Source organism: Taeniopygia guttata, chromosome 4, assembly GCF_048771995.1.
Source record: "Taeniopygia guttata chromosome 4, bTaeGut7.mat, whole genome shotgun sequence".
In the NCBI taxonomy this organism is placed as follows: Eukaryota; Metazoa; Chordata; class Aves; order Passeriformes; family Estrildidae; genus Taeniopygia; species Taeniopygia guttata.
In genome coordinates, this window is record NC_133028.1 from 23049315 (window position 1) to 23065438 (window position 16124).

Genomic DNA, 16124 nt, shown 5'->3' on the forward strand with positions numbered 1-16124 from the left:
TGGTCTTTGGACAGTTCTCTAGAGTTTCAGCCTTTTTTACCTTTGCTATATACAGGGATGAAGATCATCCCTCTTTCTTCTCCCCATGTCTCTGCCTTGCCAAATCCTGTTTCTTCACACCTTCTCACTAGCAAGTCACATGGAGTTGGGTGGGGTATTTTTCAATTCTAACCTCAAATCCTTTATAGAAGCACCACTTGCTCTGTTTATGTCATGTGTAGTGGGCATGACTTGTGTTTATTACTCCTGAATGTCACAGTCTTCCATTCAGCCCTATCCCAACTGCCTTTTGAGTAGATCCCACCTATTGAATGTTACACTCAATTGGCTCCTCACCATTGTGTTTTACAACTCCATCAGTCTTTCCTTCACTGAGTTATTTGTCATGATTTGCATTCATCACTAGTCTGTTGATAGAACTATCAAAACACACTGACCTTTGTAGGATAATGCAAACCGCCATAAGAAATGCTCCCAATATTTGGGTTTGACAGGTTTTTTGTTGTTTTTTTTTTTAAATAAAAAGGATGGAGTTTCAGTGAGATTTATTTATTTTATACAGTTTTCTTATTCAGTGAGACACATGTTTCCCTCTGTCCTATAACTGCATTGGTGACCACCAAGGAAGATCTTTCATTAGTGCACAAAGCCCAAATCCACAAAAATACCGGCACAAATTTTAGGCACCAAAGTCTGATTTGTATGGTTCACAAAATCTATTTAAATCCTAATAACCTCAGCACCTCAGATTTTTTTCAGTAAATCTCCTGAGCTATCCAGAATTGTGCTGGTCTATACTGAGAGATGCCTCTGCGTGAGCCAGGGCAAACACTGTTGAGCCTGGTTCATCTCCTAAATGTATTTGGGATTGGGAAACCAGACCTCTGAGCTTTGGTCTGTGGTAGGACCTGATTCTGCATGTGTTTTTGGGCCATGAGTGTTGCATGATGATGCTTCTGAGCCATTTTAATTTAACAATGTGGAGAGCAGAGGAGAAGATAAGGAAAGTGGAGGGCAGTAACAGTGATGCTGATGCTCAGGCAATACTTCAGTAAACACAATTCCTTTTAAACCAGGTCTGTCATGGATAGCTTCATGAACTTATGTTGATACACATTTCCATCAGATTCTAATATTACCATTTAACAGTTAGATTTTAATCTTATTCCTGGGAATTATTTGAAATAATTAACAAATTTAAGGCAAAGTAAAACAGCTTCATTTTTCACTTGACTATTTGCTCCTAGAAGTGTAACTTCACCTTTCTTGGAATAAAAGCAAAGGTAGTTATACAAACACTTTGGTGAGAAATAATCATTACCTTTACATGGGCCACCTGTTGGCAAGTCAAGGACTTATCACCCCAAGTTTGGCTAAGTTTAAAAATTATCAATTCCATTCAAACCACCTGTTTTAGGTCAACTTACAAAATAACTCTCAATATCCCTGTTATCTGCAGGGCTCTGTGTCTGGGGCTTTAGTCTGGAAAGCTACAGATGGTCACTGGGTTTGTGGAGTGAGGGGAGATGAAACAGAATCTCCCCTGACCCCCAGAAACCAGTTGGTAATTCAATGGCCATGCAGGACATTGCATGTTCTCCAGCACTTTGCGTTGGACCAGCAAGATGATTTCTCATATTGCAAGTTGTACATGAAGCTGCTTCTAACTGCTGCTGGCCATCTTTGCTGCAGACACTGCCACACACCATTAGTGATATTTCAAAAGCAAAAATTCCATGTGAACCTGAAAAGCATTTATACTTATGTAATTTATTTTGAATCAAGATTCATGATCAAATGTGGTTTGGGTTTTTTTTCCTGCGCAGCTACATAGAACTGGGTTTCAGAAGTAAGTACTAAGAAAGATATAGAGCCCATATAGCCCTGATTTTTGTAACTAAATACACACTTAACAACTTGTTCATTGCCATGTTATACAATCAACACCCTAAGTTCATACAATCAACACCTTGATAAATGTTACCAGAACATTTATCATCAGTGGTCATTAGTAGCTTGATGAGAAAATGCACAGGCTGTCAGGTCTGAGAGCTCTTCTCCCTGCTGTTACTGCCTTTCAAATGGGCTACCAGCACAATTTAACCCTTTTTAGACTGAAATGCAATCCATCTCAAGAAAACAATTTTTGAAAATACCAGTTTCCAAAGTGTTCAAACCTGCTTGTGCAATTTTTAAGTCAACAGTAAACTCGTCATGCAAACCTGCTACCCTGTGTTGTGTGCAGGCATGGGCTGGTAATATGGGTCTACTGGCCTTAATAAAGCCAAACTGATTTCCAGTATCCAATACATGAGATTAATGTTAGAAAAGTCAAAAATCTAATCTCCATTAAAATGAAGTGTCTTGTGAAGTATAAGTGCTTGATTTCGAGACTCTGAAGAGGAAGGCACATCTGATCTTGATAACATAGATTCAAAAAAAGAGAGACAGACAAAAATATTTTTAACAAGAAAGGTTGTGTTTTGGAGACAGCTAAGTTTTAAATGACTCATTATCAGGACTGAAACAAGCCCTTGGCTTCTTTTAAGAAAAAGATAAATCCTGCTTGTTTGTTCATATCATGTTAGATGGATGCTAACATCGGCCAGCCTATCCAGGAGTGAGGCACATGAGCCCCTCTGTTCAGCACCTCTGTTCCAAGGACTCTTCCTTGCATAGGTGAACCCAGACATGTATGTTTTACTGAAACCATTCAAATTTCACTTCACTTTGCTTATGAAACTCCTCTGCTGCCAGTAGGAAGGGTGTAAATAGTTGTTGCCCTAAATATTAATTACCTTCTTTTTTTTCCCACATCCCAGAATATTAAATGGCAAGCTTACTGTGCTGGCAGTGACTGACCCAAAGCACACTGTCAGCAGGCTGATTAACTGAGGCAGGTATTTTATTAAGTAGAAATACCACACCCTGATCAACAGCAATACAGGGCCAGATGATGATGTCCCTTGTCCCAGGGCAAAGGCAGCCTGGGGCCCCATCAAGAAAGCAATGCCCAAAGTCCACATATGAACTTATCCCTGGGTTAGTCCAGCACTGGGCAGTGCCTGCAAAGTTAGGCAGACACGTTCTCCTCTGTTGATCCTAGTGTGGTCAAACAGGCTTTTACAAACACAGGGACACAGCCAGTGTCCTTGTGGCAGTAACCGTGCGTCCACTTCACTCATGTGCTCTTATAAAATGAGGTTGTTTATGTCTGGACTTAATTCATCCTCCAGTTTTATATTACACAGATTTAGTGGCATCATCTGTGGGTGACACAACTGCTGGCAGTCACAAAGCCTGGGAACAGGTGCCAACACCACCACAGGCAACAGGAGAGACCAGGGACATGTGCTGTCTCTGTGATAACTGTCCAGGGGAGGGATGGGGACATCTGTGCCCCACCTGCAGACCCTGCAGATTGTACAAACTCCCACTGAACTGACAGGATGTGTCCTCATGGACTCTGCACAGGTACTGCTTCCTTCTAGAAATGCCACAGTTTTGCATTTTAAACCACAGATGGAAAGACAGGTGCTGAAATTTTGAATACACCCAGAGGCCGGCAGAGGAAAATAACAGCTACTGCTTTAAATGTGACCTTCCTAGTATTTTACTTGAAATAATAAGGGAAAATGTTTATCCTGATGATGATGATAGACAGCAGCTCTAAAAGCATGGCTGTTATTAAAGTTCTTTATTTTCAAATCCTGACTCTATTCTCATGACAACTTTATACTCATAAAATGCATACAAAAACAACAGCTTACTAAGAAAAACTGTGTAATTTTATCACAAACATTAGACACCCCAGAAATGCTCCTGCTGAAAACCCAGTTTGCCTGTTTCGAGACCTATTGGCTGAACAGAAAAATTCAATGGCCTCATAAATTCTAAATAAGGTAGTGACTTGTGCATTGCCTCAAGTGTCATGTGCAAGTTACCGCCCTGCTTAAAGATGATTACAGTATCATTATACATCACTTTGCTCTTTCTTGACAAGACTGTCACTCTTTTCCTCCTCATTAATTTCATCAATGAGCTGAACAAAGCAGGCATCTTTGTTGCCAAAGCTGAGCCATGGCATGCCCAACTGCAGGATCTGGGGCCACTGTGTGATCAGCAGGAAATGGATTACACCTGGTTTCATGTATTTTGCCATTAGTGAAATGCAGGTGTCCAAAGCTGAAATTTGTGGTGGGTCAGTGCATTTCAGGACAGCTTTTTGTCCAAGGCCTTTTTCTGAAGGTCTTTTTGGCAGGAAGGTGAAGGTTACGTGGGATGGATGATGCCTTCACCCTTTTGCAAAAAAACCATACCCGAGGCCAACAAGCCATGACAATGTCTGCAGGATATCAGACACATGTCATTACCTGCAGTTGAACTGAGTGAAGAAATTGCCCCAGGCTAGGTGAAATTTCATAATCTAGACCATTTTGGTAAAACTCAGTGGAAAAACTGGTGAACTGCATCAACAGACCTGAAGGGGCAGGAACAACAGCTGGGGAGAGACTTGATGAGTAGCTTCTGATGAATAGCTCGGAAGAAAGTAACCTCAGAGATCATTGACAATGACATGTCTGTCTGCTGTGCAATTTATCCTCCTGCCAGCACTGCTAAAGGACTGCTTATTCTCATCATCATCTGCATGCCTTAAGTGGGTCATCAAACTTGTCCCTCTCCAGCCAGGGTCAGGAATGTTTTGGCTCAGGTGCTGCACAAAACACAGTGAGATGTGCATGGAGCAGCATTTGCTGCACCACATTATTTCTCATGTATGTTCAGACAAGGACATGCACAAGCTAAGGCTCTCTGCCCACTAGAAGTACTATACTTAAATACAGAGAACAACAGTGCCTGAGGTGGGATAAAACCAGCCTACTAAATCCTGAGGCTAGCTGCTGAAATTAGGACAAAAGGAAACAGCCTCAAGTTGCACCAGGGAAGAAAAGATTTCTTCACCAAAAGGGCTGTCAAGCATTGGAGCAGGCTGCTCAGGGATGTGGTTGAGTCACCAACTCCAGAGGTGTTTAAAAGAGATGTAGATGTGGCACTTAGGCACGTGGTTTAGTGGTGAACTTGGCACTGGTCAGCTAATGGTTGGACTCAATGATCTTTGAGGTATTTTCTAACCCTAAAGGTTCTATGATTTTATGAAATTCCCACTTCTGCTATAGTGAAAATTACCATTCTAATCTAGAGCCTATCATCAGAGTTCTGACCATTGATTTCATTGCAAGAGTTCATATTTCATGCTTAAATTTCAATTTTTATTCTGGTCAGTTAATTATGTTCACTTTGTATGGGGCAAGTTAATGTTCAGGGCCTGAAAAGCAGTTTTCAGGGTGGATTTACTGCAGGGAGGGTCTGTGCATGGTTTTCAATTGATTAAATTTGTCCTAAGCAGCTAAACATGTTAAAAATGGTTGGTTCCATTTAAAACTCACCGAAATCTGTTGACTTTAACTTTTGATTGTATTAAGTTCAAAGAGAGAAACAGAAAATAAAGTGTGATATTTCTAACAGTACTCACATCTAGCTTGACTACCCTGACATCAGTTACGAGACTCTAATGGCTGCAAGAGGGATATATTTAAGAAAGGGATGAGCACTACAGAAAATCTTGCTTTAAAGGTCTTGCAGGGACAGGTTACATTTTCAAGGCACAATCAAAAGCAATGTATTTGGCTTAAAATTTGTAACAAAATTACTAGAAATCTGTTCTTTTGCTTCTTGCTCCTTTTTAGGAGGAAAACACCTGAAATTTTTCTGTAAATTAACATCCTGGAATTTCCCAGGTTAAAACTTGAATGCTAATCAGATAATCCAAAAAGGAATTTGTACAGTCAATGATTGGCTACAGCTTCAAACTAAGATTTGAAGGTTAAACTTCTTATTTTCACCATTATCATTAGAAAAATAACAATCACTGATCTAATTCCCTTAACCATATTATACCAGTTCCCTTGGCCTATTAATCTTACCTCACAGCAGTTTTATGTACAATTTTAAATATGGAGCTAAAATGATGATTCCCATACAAAATAAAGTCACCTTGTGCTGTGCAAACATCCTGCCTATTCTGTTATCAACCCTCTCGGCATCTTTCTACGGGATATTTAATCCTGTGTGTGTGTTCCATTTGCATTATATGTAAGCACTATCCATGCCTAGCAGTGAACAAACCCAGTAGGAAGGTCCCTCAATGACCTGACTTCTTGCTTAAAAACTGCAAAAATGATATTCAATGAGATGTGAGTAATGATATTTCAAATAATGAAGACAGAAACCTTTCCCAAGCGCAGCTTTGTTTCCTGAGATGGCTTTTTGATGATCACAAGTCAAAACGTGTTCATGAATATATGGTTTTACCATGGCAAGAATGAAACCACACTGATGAAAAAGCACCATCAACACGTAGAGCATGCCACTAACATAACCCTGCTACTGCAATGTGGATTCTCTTAATGCAGAGTGCATTTCTTAAGTGTTTTTATAATACTGCAGTGCCAAGCCAGCCACCTCAACTTAAGCCACTTCTGAAGGAAGTTTGGGTAACCAAAACCTAGTCTCCCCCCTTATTTTATAATGCACGTTTCTGCAAGTCATTCAGAACTTTGTACAACAAGTTGTGTAACCCGTGTTATCCTGTTTTCCCCAGCTCCATCTTTTACCCACTCCAGATGATCAAAATGCATAACGCTCACCTATTTTGATAGGACTTGTTACTGGCTGAGGCTGAAGTTATTACCCTGCAATATATTGAAGCCACACGTTGAGGAAGACCGAGAAGATGAGACATGATTAGTGTAATTACTATTATCAGCTGTCTAAATCAGGAAACAGCACAACCATCCCCTTCTCCCCAAATTCCCATATTTCTATTTAGGAAATTACCTAGTCTAGTGAGATAGTCTAGTGAGATTATCTAGTCAATAAGGTCTATCATTGCCATGATCAGACAGGAAAATGCATGATATATAAATTTCAGTGTAGTCTTTCCTATTCTGGATGACCTATACTTGGTGGGAAACTTTTTGCAGTGTTTCTTTACCAAAAATGAATTTAAACACTGTTCTCTGCAGAAGTGCTGATATAGGTAAGTGTGTCCTCCCCATTAACTGTCTACTTTAGAAAATATTCTGCTTGGAAAGGGAGAAGAATTTCATTCAGGATGGACTAGAAGCTCACAAGCTTTTGCCATAAGAAGGACAGGAGAAGCAATGTTCTGCAACTGAAAAACAAAACCACAACTAGACTCATCTGTTAATCATTACATGGGAAAGATAACAATATTTCACTTCTTCCCCTTCTGAAGCAAAATCTTATATATGAACACAGTGATTTAAATCAATAATTGAAAATGTCTGTCAAAGGCTTTGCTGGACTCTGGCGCAGGAATTTAAAACACAGTATCTGTCTGTCTACACAAATATTACAGTAATATGTTCCACTCTGCAGTGCTACCAGTAGTATCTCAAAAAGTTCAAAACCTACAGTTGTCTTTTCAGCTTTTCTGATCAAACTTTTTCTTCTAACTCTCCTGGAGATTCCAGAGTGAAACATAACACATCCTGCCTGTTCATATAAAGTCTACTCACTTAGTCAAATTTATTACAATAAAAATAGCTTCAGAATTTTCAGTTTACCCTAATCTCATGCACTACTTTTATTGCAACATTCTAAGCTTTGTGTATACCACGTGAACACTGCAACAACAGGGGGCCCAACCTGCAACCCTGCTTTCAGCAGGAGGCAGAGATTCCAGGAAAAGCTGAAAGTGGCTCAACGTGTTCCCTCCCACTCAGGTCACTGAAATGAAAATCAACATAAAGCAAACCACAGTTGGGATGTATGTGAATGTTCGCTGCTGAAAGTACATTAAACTCAAAGCATTTGGCTTAGTCTGTAGCTGGGGTTTTGTCCTTTTTTTTTTTTTTTCCTTTGTGCACTGACATTTGACCCTTTTTATAATATGCACCTTGCACCACTGAAACCGAGTTAGTTATTAATTAAACCCAGGTACCAATGGCTGACTTGTACAAATCACCATTTTAACTGCCTGGCGCTGCCCGTGCGCGGAGGAGTGGGGGCTGGAAGTCAATTGTCTCTCCTGTGAAATTCTGTCATATCGGCAGAAAGGAGCTACAAAGTGCAGCAATTTGTACCTGACCTCTGATCTAAGAAGTTTGTACAGACCTTTGAACGTTGGGTTGGAGAATTGAGAAACAAGGTTTACAAGTACAAGGAAGAGATTTTCAGCACTCGTTACCTGTGCCCAGTGTTAATATTATAAATAAAAAAAAAAGTTTAACCAAGGCAGGAAATCTCTCAGAGGGCAACTTTCCTGTGCTAGGTTAATTCAAGACAAAGTAAGTCTACTGAAATTACAGCCCACTTGGAAATATCTATGGTTTTGAAATGAAATTTCTGTTCACCCCAGAAAAGGAGTGGGGTTTGAGACACATATCATTTGAAATTCACCTTTTGTTGACCTTAAGTGAGATTATTTCTCTTTTAATTAGAAGCTGAAGAAAGAAGACAAGGATCATTTGATTCAACATAATTTTTTCAGCAAAGACTGGAGGTGAAATGCAGAATTGAATGGAAATCATTAAAAAGAGTAGCAAAATGGTGGCTCCTTTGTTAACTTTAATTTTATGCAACATATTATCTAAACTTAATTATACAGTGCAAAGCTATATGAGAAGCCCACGGAAAAATAATCAAATCAACAACATTACAACAAGTTCTTGACAGACAGCCATGTGGCCTTGTCTTGACAAACATAAAGGACACGTTTTGATATTCTGTTGGATTAACCGTGTCAATTTAATTAGAAACCTCTCTCAACTCTTACACACACTGGCAAGGTCTTTGGTGCAACACCATCAGCTAACACCAACTGCAGACTGCATTGGGTGTGAAGGCTTTCAGAGATCAGTTGTGATAATACGACTGAAAAAGATGCCCCTTCTGCAACCCAGCCTGCCAGGCCGTGGAGCACTGCAGGTGACAGCAGTAACATTTGCCATGACGTCCCTCAAATATTCTGAACACAGGCTGTCATCTATGGCAAGCTTTTGGATGTGCAAAGGGAGAGGAGGTGCTTTACAGATACATTTTGAATCATGGTTTCAATCCCACCTAGCTCAGGACAGGACAACATTGCATACAGCTGCTGCATCTGGTCCACGTGTAAACTGACATTTTTGTCGTTGGTTTTAATTGAACCTTACTTTCAACAACTACATTTCTTTTTTTCCTGGTTTAAGTTCAAACTTCATTATTGTTATCAACACTGACCCCAGTAAAACAACAAATTAATAATTAATAAATAAGGGTGAACAGATTAGTGTCATGTGTCCAAAGTCACATACAAATCTTACAGATTTCACATGCTGCTTAAGTAGAATATGAATATCAAAGCAGACTTTCTTTAATGCTTTCAAGTTTTCAGTATGCAAATTGAGCAATATAGATTAATTTGTATTAATAATACTTGCATATATACCCTGTTTACTTAAACCTTCCTAGCGACCTTCAATCTACAAATCCCAAATTCTGCACCAAAAACTGATAATCCACTTTTAAAGTTTGATTTTTTTATGTCAATCTCTTGAAAAAGTAGAACACAATACCAGGCGGCACAGACAGTGGCAGAGACAGACTGATTGAAAACACAATGTCAAGCAGTTGCAATTGGCTACCTTTTGCTTCGTTAATTTAAGATAGCAGAAAAGATATATTGGAAACATGATTTTGTTTTCTTCTGTCTAAAATATCGGTGGTTTATTGTTCATTGTTCTGACATTTGTTTTGGTATTTGCTATGCAAATTCTTTTCGGTACATGTTGATCTCACAACTCAATCTTACAAGCAGTTGTTTAATTCTCAAACAATCCCTTAGGACCCTCCAAAGGAAGGCGAACCCCTGAACCCATACCTTGATGATGACATACTTTTGGTCTCAACACCCTGATAAATGAAAACCAGATAAAAAGCCCTAGAGAGTAAACAAGATTTCCCTTACCTCTCTGCTCCTGCGATCGAAGTGCAACAGGTTAAGGGGACTCACGTCTTTGCCCGAGCAACCTTTCTTCCTAATGGCAAGGGCTGTGCAACCTGGTTATAGAGTTTATGCATCTCTTTATTGGCCAGCGAGCGTTAGCCATTTAAATTCCTTGGGAGTCATTTGTTAAGGGCTCTTAGGCTGAGGCTAAGTGGGTGGGACGGGAGGGAGAGGGGATGTTAGTGCTGCCAGACGCAGCGAGCTCTCCAAAGTGGTTTGAAGATTAATAGAAAACTATCTGCAACGAAGGGATCTTTGGAGGGAGGGCTGGGTCCAACCTTCAGGGAAGCATCGGAAAGAGAAACTGTAATATTTTCACAGGTAAAAAGAATTTGAAGAGAAAGATTTAATTCAAAATTCAAAACTTGGGAAAAAAAGAGTGAAACATGTACAAACAACTCCTTCCTAGCACAAGGCGTTGTGCAAATAGCTTGGGTTACTCACGACAGATAAGATAAGAAAAGGGCATATTTTGCTTGACTGCATGAGGCTTTTTCAGTGAAATATTTTATTTCTTTATGTGTGTCTGGCAAAATTATTTCAGGCTGTGCTGAATCAATTTACCTTTGGTTGTAGGAAAAACAAAGGGTCTGCAGCTCCTGGAGTGAGAAGCAGATTTAGTGATCATGTCGGCGGTGGGACGGTAGGAATAACTCAGCCTATGCCGTGTACCCGACATGCACTGTGTCAGCAGTAAACACGGAAACTCCAGTGTGTTTGCTCAAAAGGAAAAAAAGCACCTGGTGCAGAAGTAAAAGCACAGGGGTGGTAAAACATGATTCATGACAGTAGAAATGGTCTGTACATAACAACGGAGCATTAGGCCCTGGGAGCACTTAGGCAAAGCAAACAACACACCTTCTCAAGCAGCCAAGAGGAGGAACTGCTCTGAAACACTCTTTGGATGATAGATTTGCCCACTTGGCAAGCAGTGTGCACAACCAGCCAGCAGGAGAAAAGGGAGCAAGGGCATACCTTGGGAGATGGCTAATTTCTGGGAAAGGAGACAGCCTGAAGAAGGTGAAAGGCAAACAGCATATTGCAGCATCAAAACAACTACAGTTTTCAGTCCTTTCCCAGGTGTTTTTTACAGGCATAACCATTTCTTTCTTCTTTCTCTCCTTTTTTACTGTTTTTCCCACCCCAAAAAGAAAGCTTGATCCAAACCTCCATCCAAAGCACAAAAGCAACAACCTCAGGGCATCCACATGTGCAAGGAAAAGTGTCTTAAGCTCTCAGTGACAAACCATAAATACAAGTATATTCTGCAGAGGAAGCATTGCCAGTTTGCTTGAGATGGTCCTACACAATAATTTGTTCTTGTCTTCTGAGTCCTTTAGTCTGGGCATGTAAAACTTAAGAAATAACCTTATATTGCCAAATCAGAAGTTGGTCAATAGGGAAGAGGGGTGGGGGGAGTCAGTGAATGTAGAGATAAGCACTCTAAATGAGAAGGCTACAAGTTAGAGAGAAAAATGTGGAGGATGGCAAAGACTGGCAAAAGAAGCATCTTTGTGGTGGTTTCTGAAAGCAAACAGGAAGGAGACCTGTTCTACTTACACTGCAAACCAATGGGTGATTACAATCACTCTGTTCTGGATTTTTATTCTTGTTTATCCACTGTACTGGGCTGTGGTGTGTTAGGCACTGTACAAACACACCTGGAGCCTGGATCCTGGTCCCAGAGTGCAGGCAGCCCAAGTCTACTGTGCAAGTCTTTCATCTTCAGAGTTCATCTCTGCAAATGTTAAGCTGTAAGAGCTGCAGAGAAGCAGGTACTGCCCTGCAGGCAGGGAAGCTGCAGCATGGAAATGTAAATGGTTTCCCAAGACTATGGAAAAAGTCAGTATCAAAACTGGGAAAAAATATCTAGGAGATTCTGCCAAAATAAGATCCATACCTCAATCCCACTGATCTCTATAAGAAAGTGAACATAAAAAATAGGCAGTTATGAATTTGCAAAACTCCATCAAATTAATTGATTTTTAAAATTAAGTATCTTTCTCTTACTTCATATTTTTCTGTTGGAAAACAAACCAAACTTATAGCTAAAAATATTGTAAAGTGAATCCTATCATTTACAATTGTGTGTGTACTTGAACGCCCAGAGAAGACTGCTCTGGTTTAAGTGAAAAAGCACTGATACTAGTGAGCTGATGGGCTCATTTTCAGAAAGCTGTTCAAATGCTGTGTCAATTAGGGTCATGTTGAAAGGCCTCCTGAGCCCATAGCTTTCATTTCATATGTTCACTTTTAGCTGCATCCTGTTGTTAGTTTCCAAGTTATTTTCCCATTATTATTTAAAGCAAGGATCATCAACAGATCATCTGGTGCAGGGTATTCTGAGGTGTTACCATTCCCAGTGGCAGAGTTTAAAAATATATTAGTTTTTCTTACAGGCTGTGCTTTTATAAGAAACTTCAGAAGTAAGGGCAGAATTCTGCAGTGTGTGTCCCAGCTTTCCCTGACATTAGACACCTGGTTTCTTTTGACTTCAAAACCACTGTGTTCATAATGATTGCATGGCTCTTTATATACCTCTTTATGATGGCAGGCAAGGAAGAGTGGAAAAGTGTTAAGGGCAGAGCCATGCAAGCAGCAGGGAGAATGGATTGTATATACACCACATGTTCCTCTCTTCATACAGTATCCATTGCTGGGGGGTAAAAATATAAGCACTTCTTTCCTAATGTACAGCTGACTACGATGAATAAAACCCACCCACTGTTACAATAATAAGAGATACATTTAGTAGTTTTGTCATTTTAATTATTGACAGTGAAGCAGGGGATAAATCCTAAGAGATGTGAAAGGGAATAATCCAGACCAGTACAAACCTTCCATTGCCTTTTATTTTTTCCTGTAGTGAGATTGCAGGTGAAAGATTTTTTTCTAAATAATTATTCTTCTGAACACAGTGATAGAAGAGGCTGGAAATGTAAAGAAAAAAAGTGATATTCATTGGAATATGGGGAATGGGGGGGAATGGGACCTTCTCTCTGATGTAGAAAAGACTTCCAACGGGTTGGTGTGTTTCCCCTCAGCTGTCTCTCTTCTACAAGTAGACACATCAACTGGCCTTTACAGATGGAGTACACCAGGCTCCTCAGTGTGATGACTAGCTCTAATGAAGCACTGGATCTGCTTCTGAGATTTTTAGAAAGATCAAACCCAAATGCTTTGGGAGATCCAGAGGCTGACCACAGGCTCATCATTTCATTGGCAGGATGCCATTGTCCAGATAAGAGTATTTTTGATTATTATGGTAGTAAATAGATTTTCAGGAGATATTACATTATGGATACTTAGCATTATGTGACAGTGCAGACATGTGAGCAAGTGAAATGAGAAGGGAGAGTAAGGAGTGAGCAATGGGTTGGCCTTTATGGTTTTTTTGGTCTCCGAAAACTACTGAGAGACTGCAGTAGAAAGAGAAGGGAATGTACCAAGTAAAATATTTCACTGAAAGGACACATGAATCTAAGAGTGACTAGCAAGATCTCTAATCTCAATCTCAGAAAGTCTTGATCAGTCTATTCACACATAAACCCAGTATCAGTCACAATACAGCCACAAAAACTGGGATCTCATAATGTAACAAACAGCATTTCCCCCCCTTTTCTATAATTTCCTTCTCTATTTAACAAAGCCACTCTGTATTTGGTGGAACAGGTTCCCACATGTTTATAGAACAATTTTATTGCCTATTTGAATGTTTAAAGGGACAACACCACTTTATATAAATTAATAACATGTTATTTTACACATGTTCTTATACAATGTGAGTTACCACAGCAGATTTTGTAATTTCTTGACTTCCCTAAGATATTGCAGACCAAAACCTGGGGAGATCCTTCAGAGAACACAAAGTCTGTAATAGGTACAGCTTTCCAAGTTCTTCCACATCCAAGCTTCTTCTACACATAACCTATGTCAATGTTTTCATTTTTACCTTGCCACATCACAGAGAATTGCCCTTTTAAAGACAGACTCCCCATCTGCCCTGCCAGCCAGCCACATGCCTTATTCCACCATGGAGATGACAAAGTCACAGACCTCAAGGTAGAGTACCAACAGGGAGAAATTTGGCTAAGGACACTTTGGGCTTTCCCATTTTTTTTTTAGTCTTGGGCTTGTCTAGTTCATGGGCAGTGGGATTTGCTCTGATAACCTTTACAGTCACAAGGCAAAGGTTTTGTTATATTTTTAGCAAAAATCAATTTTATTGTCATTCTGCAATGAAAGTCAGCACAGAGGATCACTGTAACAGTCAGGCTCAGTTTCCCCATGTAGAAATTTGTGCTTCCATTTAACTTGAAAGCAGGCTTTGGGTTCCAAAATGTAAGAAGACAGATACTAAATAAACCCATGGAATATAATAGCTTTTTAATTAGCACACAAAACAGAAGGAAACCAGCAAAACACAAAGTAGATTTTTTTGGTTTTATATAGTCATAGCCATTACATTTCTGCGGCATGTTTGCTTTTCATTAAAATAAATACAGGGTGGGTTCTGGATAGACATATCTACAAGGGAGGTTAATATAATAATTGCCTTTCAGTCCTAGGGTAAATAAAACACTCCATAGGAAAAAGGTTTTGCCCTTGCTAGCCTGATGTGGCTGCTCCAGACCACTCTTTCATGCCACAGCTTCACAACACGGTAAACTGGTGCTGCCTACAGAGGGTCCCACTCCATCCTTACTGCAGCCTCTGCATTGCTGCCACAAGCATTTGTGCAGCTGCACCATGCACCCACCCACACCACCTGAGCACCTGTGCTGGCAGAGGGGTAAAAGAGGGTGGGACCTGTCCCTCAGCCAGCATTGCTGGCTTAAAGCATTTATCAAGTCACCAGCATTGAGCAAATTCATGGGAAAACAGGGGAAGGGTTTCTTTTAAAACCTGCTGAATCAAGTTTCACAGCACAGCTCCTCCTCTGCAGAAGCCAATGAGATTCCACAATGGGGTTAGGGACAGCCTTTCTGTAACACCACGGAGCTCACTGAATCATCCAGGGAGACCAGAGGGTAGAACAGCAAATCGCAACTCTTCATAAGTCTGTATGCAGCTGGTGAATTTTAGCACTGTTGCTACTGAGGGGCTGAAGGTCCTGGAGGAATCAAGAAAGGAAGGGCAGCACAGCAGTGTGAGCTCAATAGGTCACCAAAAGGTATCCAGTGGCCACCTCCTGTGGCTAGCAGGGATATCCAACCAGTACAAGCCAAGCATGTACCAACCAATTTTGATTATTAAAAGGTTACTGGCAAATAATCAAAATTTGTTGCTGGTTCCTTGCAGGGCCTTTTTGGAAAGAAAAGTACAGGGTTATGTGATACATGTTCACAAGAAGGAGAGCAAAGATGTAATGCATATTTACATTATGTAATTATGTATATTTACAGGAGCTTTCAGAATCAGAGTATGAAAATGAGTGTGGTTAGCACACACAGTCTCTTCCAGTAATTGCTCTGCTTTTTTACAGCTTACAGTAGAGTATAAGTATATTAAGGGAAAAACTCTTCCTCCAGCCAACAGACATCATCTTTGGTCAGGGCATAAGTTTTTCTATTTTCATTCTTAATGCCTTATTGAAAATGAAACAATAAGCATCACATGGAAATTGTGTGTAAAAAGAGGTAATCCAATAAGGAAACTGACAGAGTTTCCTTTAGGAAGGCAAATTTATTTTTCTGCCTCCCAGTAACACGAAGGAAAATTTTAGACTACGGGAGACTGAATGATCTGCTGGGGAATTTACAATATCCATTAATTCCAGCATCTCTTATATTATATTTTATTACATGTCCACAACTTCCATTTCTCAAAGAACAGATTTACTCTCAGGATTAGCAAAAGCAGCTTTTGATGATGTCGGCCGAGTCTGAAGTGGCATGCATGGTAAAGGCAATATTACCAGAGAAGTCTGTGTTAAGCAGACTGTAACAGGACTTCACAAGGAGGGAATTTGCTGTGACTCGGTCTCCCATCAGTGGTGGGTGCTGCCATGAGGCAGGAGTGGGGTCACATCTCTGGGCCCATGGCACAGCAG

The 16124-nt window shown here is 40.2% G+C and overlaps 1 protein-coding gene across 8 annotated transcripts in view; it reads right to left on the reverse strand.

Moving 5' to 3' along the window:
- RBM47 (RNA binding motif protein 47) overlaps positions 1-16124 on the reverse strand; it is a 76508-nt gene that overhangs the window by 10788 nt on the left and 49596 nt on the right. Inside the window, exon 1 of one of the 8 annotated variants that reach the window (XM_030270966.4) lies at positions 10034-10159. The exons of the other annotated variants lie outside the window; for them this stretch is intronic. The gene's annotated coding sequence lies outside the window, so the exon portion shown is untranslated. Of the gene's footprint in view, positions 1-10033; positions 10160-16124 lie in introns of those variants that run through there. 8 annotated transcript variants of the gene reach the window in all.